This window comes from Phyllostomus discolor, chromosome 3 (assembly GCF_004126475.2).
Source record: "Phyllostomus discolor isolate MPI-MPIP mPhyDis1 chromosome 3, mPhyDis1.pri.v3, whole genome shotgun sequence".
NCBI classification, from domain to species: Eukaryota; Metazoa; Chordata; class Mammalia; order Chiroptera; family Phyllostomidae; genus Phyllostomus; species Phyllostomus discolor.
In genome coordinates, this window is record NC_040905.2 from 143557750 (window position 1) to 143564366 (window position 6617).

Genomic DNA, 6617 nt, shown 5'->3' on the forward strand with positions numbered 1-6617 from the left:
AGATAAGTTGAGTCAGAGTTGTGGGAAAATTAAAATCTTACCTGGGAAGATCAGAGAAATTTACCTAGAAGGTAACACTTAAAGGCAGCAAGTAAACTAGCGATATAAGTACCTGGGGGAAGCAAACATGTCTAGCTGGAAGAATCATTGCAAAGTCTTTAAGACAGGGATGAGCCCAGTGTCTGTCCTTCTTTCTTTATCCTTCCACTTATCTTTCCTCAAAGAATGAGAGACAGACAGATGCTTGTACTTGGAATTTACAACAAGGGAAATACATGGACTTCAAGCATTGATTTGTAGCTTTTTTATTCCATATATTTTCACAGTATCTCAGACTTCTGAATCCTGATGTATGAATGGTGTGCTGTGCTTTTTGAGGAAGACTTGTGAATATGAAACTACAAAAGAACTAAAATTTACCATTCAGTCAATATTATTTTAATAGAAAAGGAAATGTTTCTCTAAGAAATATTTTTCTTTTATATTCTGATATTTAAGTGATTAATTTTTGAAATTGGTGCTAGAGAACTGGTGTTGAAAATTTGATTTGTGCTCATAACAAAAAAGCAATGAATTATACAATCAGACAGGAATTGAGCTTTAATCGAGTCTTAAGCCGAATTCTATCTATAACCTGCAGACAAAAGGTCCCCAAGGCACTATCTGAACATCTTTACTTTTTTTAAAAAAGTAAATCCTTGCACAGAGAAGAAATAAATGTCACTGTCATCTCCAACCATTTATGTGATAAGTTCTATTTTTATTTTACATTTAAAAATTGAAACATAAAATTCTTATATTGTGTTTAATTTTCTGATTCCTCCTATTTTCCAACCTCTGAGATGTTTATACTAATTATCAACCATAATTTTGGGTTTATGACTTGAACATTAATGCCTTTTCCACTGCACAGTATCTAACAAATTTATGTGGAAATTAATGAAACATGGATAGCACATTTCTTTAGTTTACAATGCTACATATTTTTATTTTGCTTTGTTTTAATTTCACTTATCTTTCGTTCCTTGTATTGGTTTCTCTCTAAGTGGTGAGATATACCTCCACTTGAGGCATCATCCTACCCTGAAGTCAGACCTTCAATCATTTATTTTTATTTTTGATTTTAGAGAGAGGGAAAGGAAAGGATAAAAACATCATGAGAGAGAAACACTGATTGGCTGACTTCTATACATGCCCTGACTAGGGACCAAAACTTCAACCTGGTCATGTGCCCTGACAGGGAATAAAACTTGTGACCTTTTGGTATGCAGGATGATACCCAACAAACTGAGCCACACCAGCTGGTGCTCAAACATTTTTTTTTAAACAAATATTCATTACAACAAATTTTACATAATCACATGATCTGGACTTTTAAATTACTTCATCAAACAATGATATCAATCAAAATACTGGTGTTATTTGGTATTAGTAGAACAAGCATTAATTTGAAGATATTAGATGGCTCACAATACATCCAGGAAAATCCAAATCAAATTTGAGTGTTTGTTGACAGGAACAAAATCCAGTTCACACCAGCTCCTTTGCAGCATGGATAACACTGCCTCTTGTCATTAACACTACAGCTGGCAGCACAGATGAAAACCATGTGACCACACCACTAGTCTCTCTTTCACTGCCACCTCTAAAGCCAGATATTTGCTTTACTTCAGGGTCTTTACCCAGATATAGAGTCTATGTTCTCCTTCCTCCCATTGATCTCTGCTACGAGATTTGGAGATTTCATTTGTCTGGGATAATCAAGGTCAGATTCTGACTCCTATTTATTAGAAGTGAGACCACAATACGATAAATCCCCTTCAGACAGCAAGGCTGTGTAAAAGATTCTGGGCAGTCACCATGTGTAACTAACATCCACTACACTTTTAAATGAACATTGCTATTCCAATGTTATAAGTAGAAGAGTATGACTCACTTGATTGTCCTAACTCTGCTTGCCACAAAAATTCATCCTTCTTATATGTATTAATTCTCATAATATTTCGGTTTACCCCTTTAACAGACCTTTAACTATGTTGGGTTTCTTGGGAAGAAAGCAAGCAAAGAAGCTACAGTGATGGTTTATAAGAGGTATAATCACCAATGACATCTGTGCTAAAATTAGCTATTAAAAATTGTGTTTGCATAGTTAAAGAAAGATATTAGATGAAAAATTGAATCATTTAATGTAAAATCTACCACATCTTTAATGACAAATACAGAGAAATAATAGCAAGCACAGTAAAGAAATACCATTATGAGGAACACTTTTCTAGAAAATGATTCCCACTTGAATCTAAATGTGAATACTGCATTTAAGTTCCTTGTTCAATGTAGCGACCACTCTCATTACTACTGTACATTTTCATTCTCACAATTCTGAAACTGCAATACTTGTTCATAGATTTAAAACAAATAGAATTTTAGCGTTGGAAGGACTTTTGGATAATTGATAGTCCTATGATTTCATTTAACAAATAATAGAGTTTGGGTTCACAACTATGAATTTGCTTTCAAAAGTTTCCTTATTCACAAATCTCAAAGTCCAGTGCAGTTTTATATCTCATGAGGACAAGGTCTTTCCACTACCACTGAATAAGTTGTCTGGGTCGCAAAGCTGGCACTAGCATATGCTGAATTTTATTGTTAGGCATTGTGTGTGTGTGTGTGTGTGTGTGTGTGTGTGCATTTATATATTAACACAATATTATATATATTATTATTCATTAGTATATATTAATATATATTAATAATATATATTATTCTAGGGACCCTATACTGTAAATATAGTTCCTATGATGTAAATATAGTTTAACAAAAACATTAGATTGTGAATCTAATAATGGAAACGAAAACTTCTTATTTACCAAAAAAGTATGCAAGATCTGCTAACTCATACCTCCAATATATATATGCATATTTGTGACTTGCCTCCTCTAACAGAACAAAAATTACACAAAACCAGGAAATACATATTAATTATATTTATAATTTTAAATATATTACCTTATTTTCTATAGCTAAAATTTTTCTCATAAAATGTTAGACTTAATGTACTGACAAATATTTTTTATTAATTAATATGGTTATGAATCAATGCAAAATATTTAGAATTACTTTAGTGCACTCTATCAAAATTAAATTACTAGCTATATTTCTTTAATTCTACAAATGTCTATTACATATATAGGCTTTCTCAGTATCCTCTTTTTAAAAAATATTGAATTTATTGGGGTGACATTGGTTAATAAGAGTATATAGATTTCAACTGTCCAGTTCTATAGTTACTAGAATGCAGTCCAGGATGGCTATGAATGCAGCCCAACACAAAATTGTAAATTTACTTAAAACATTATGAGATATTTTTGTGATTATGTGTTGCAATGTATTTAATGTGTGGCCCACGACAACTCTTCTTCCAGTGTGGCCCAGAGATGACAAAAGTTTGGACACCCCTGCAGTACATCATTTATATATTGAATTGTGTATTCACCATATAGAGTCAAGTCTATTTCCATCACAATTTATCCCTCCTTTACTTTCTTCTACTTTTCCCTAGCCCTCTTTCCCTCTGGTAATCACCATATTGTTGTTTATATCTATTAGTTTTGCTTTTGTTTTTGTTTTTGCTTAACCCCTTCCTTCACTCTCCCAAAGCCCCTTCTCTCTGATAGCTGTCAGTTTGTTCTCTGTGTGTCTGTTTCTATTTTGTTAGTTTATTTTGTTCATTAGTTCCACATATGACTAAAATCATAAGGTATTTGATTTTCTCTAATTTCACTTAGCATAATACCCCCTAGAGATACCCATATTGTCACAAATGATAAGATTCCACTGTTTTTGTTGCCAAATAATATTCCATTATATGTATATGCTACATGTTCTTTATCCAGTTGTTTACTGATGGACACGTGGGCTGCTTCCATATCTTGGTTATTGTAAACAGTGCTGCAATTAACATAAGGGTGCATATATTCTTTCAGTTAATGTTTCAGGTTTATTCAGATATATACCCAGAAGTGAATTGCTTGGTCATCAGGCAGTTTCATTTTTAATATTTTGAAGTAACTCTATGCTGCTTTCCATAGTGGCTGCACAAATCTGTATGTCCACCAACAATGCACTAGGATTCCTTTATTCCCACGTCCTCCCTAGCACTTGTTGTTTGTCGATTTGTTGAGGATAGCCATTCTGACAGGTGTGCGATAATATCTCATGGTGGTTTTAATTTCCATTTCTCTGATGATTAGTGACATTGAGCATCTTTTCATTTGTCTCTTTTCACTTGTCATCTTTCCTTTGGCTATATGTAAGTCTTCTTTGGACAAGTGCCTATTCAGATCCTTTGCCCATTTTTAATTGGATTGGTTTTTTGATGTTGAGTTTTATAAGTTCTTATAAATTTTGGGTATTAATTCTTCATCACATATATCATTGGCCAAATGTGCTCCCTTTCAGTGGGCTATCTTTTAATTTTGTTAATGGTTTCCTTTGCTGTGAAGAAGCTTTTTAGTTTGATCCTATTTGCTTATTTTTTCTTTTGTTTCCTTTGCTTAAGGGGATATATTAGAAAAAAAAATGCTACCAGAGATATCTGAGATTTTATTGCCTATGTAAGATGAGAAAATTAGACAGAGAGGTTAATAAACTTTCCAAGGACCTCACAGTAAATGGTGGAACCAGAATTTGGAATCAGGCTATCAACCCCATAGTCAATATTCTATAGCTTTCTGAAACCTAATCCAGCTGAGATGAAATATGTGATTTTCCTCTTTCAGCAGTTTACCAGCTTATAAACTTCCTCCATAATCAATGAAGGTAGGGTTAACTTGAGCTCTCATACAAAGCAAGAAAATTGGGAGAATGGTCTTTTTATTTTAAATTATAGGCAAGTGTTTCTACTCCTTGGCTAATGAGAACATGTATGCAAATCTGTACTTTCAGATTGCCAGATCTTTCTGTGTTGGTAAGGACTGCTGTAATCAATTCATGTCTAACATTTCTGTACTTCTCTCTGTGTAATGAACAAAAATCAGTACAAAAATAAATAAATAAAATCTACAGCTGGAAAGGCATAGAGTAACATGTGCTTTCTTTTGCATGCTAGGGGCATAAATTAAGGCATTTTTGGTGTAAAAGTTGTTGACATCTAAGTAAATTTTAGAATTTACCCTTCACTTGTACTAGCACTGTGATATACAATAGTGAAACTATTGCACTGTTATTTGTAATGATGATAAAATATAATGAGCCTAAGTGCCCAATATCAGAGGATCTTTTTAAGCACATGTGACAGAACAAGAGTGAGATACTTCATTGTTCTATGATTCTTGCAAGTTAATAAAATATTTTTTTCAGAAGATATGAGAAACCAATGTTACAACAGATAGGCAATCATCAAATGGAACATCTGATCAAACAATGAGGCTTACCCTACAGAGCACAGGAGCAATAGCCAATTGTTGGCCCTAGGCAATTAGATAATATAGCTCAGTAGTATGCACTGTCACCTGTCACCCATGTCAATCAAGTAGGCAGCTTCTTTCTGTGATGAATTTAAGTGTATGTACAAACTTATAGAGAAAGAGATGAGAATGACCAGCAGGCAATGTTAGCAAGCTGAATAAAGTGTGTATTTATGTTTCATTTAATCCCTAAGCTTCAAATCCACAATACAATAGCCATATCATTAAAAATAATTTTCGTTAGTATGGCACTGTATAAATGAGTCTAAGTTTCTACTTTTTAATGAGTATGATACCTTTTATTTTGAGTCCAGTGCAAATATTAGCTGATACAATATATGTCACTTAATTACTATCAATGAATTTTATATCTTATTTACTTATTTTTTTAATCCTTACAAGGCTGTTGGATAAAAATCAATGAAAATTAACTGAATGTGAATACTAGGGAAAACTTCACCTGTAATATTTGGAATTTAAATGAAGTATTGTAGGGTTTTTGCTTCCTTATTTTTAAATTACTAATTTGATTCTCAGCTTCAACTAATCTACTGAGATTCTCTGTAAATTATTAATAATTTCAGTTAGTGTATCCTATATTCATACTGGTTCTTTTTTACAGTTCCATGTCCTTTTTTATGTTCTTGAAGTTCTCACTAAGTTCATCTACTCTTCCCCTAAGTTCATTGAGCATGCTTATAACCAGTGTTTTGAACTCTGCATCTAGTAGATTGCTTGTCTCCATTTTAAAATATTTTTTCTGGAGTTTTGTTCTGATTTTTCATGTTTCTTTGTCTCTTTGTTTGGGAAACCTCCTTGTGTTTCTGTGTATTAAATAGAGCTTCTATGCCTCCACTGCTTGGTAAAGTGGCCTAAAATAGTAGGTGTCCTGGAGGGTCCAGTGGTACACCCTTCCCATTCACCTAAGCTGAGCACTCCAAGTGCACCCAATGTGTGGGCCGTGCACACAGTCCCATTGTTGTTGATCCTTGAGTGCTGTTGACACATCATTGGGAGAAATTTATAGGCCATTTGGCTGCCAGGACTGTCTGTAACCACTGTGGGGGGTCAGCTGTGCAGGGCCCACCCTGTGGAGCAAGACTTATTACTTCAGTAGGTATCTGGTGCCTACTGAGTCCACCCTTTGAGTGT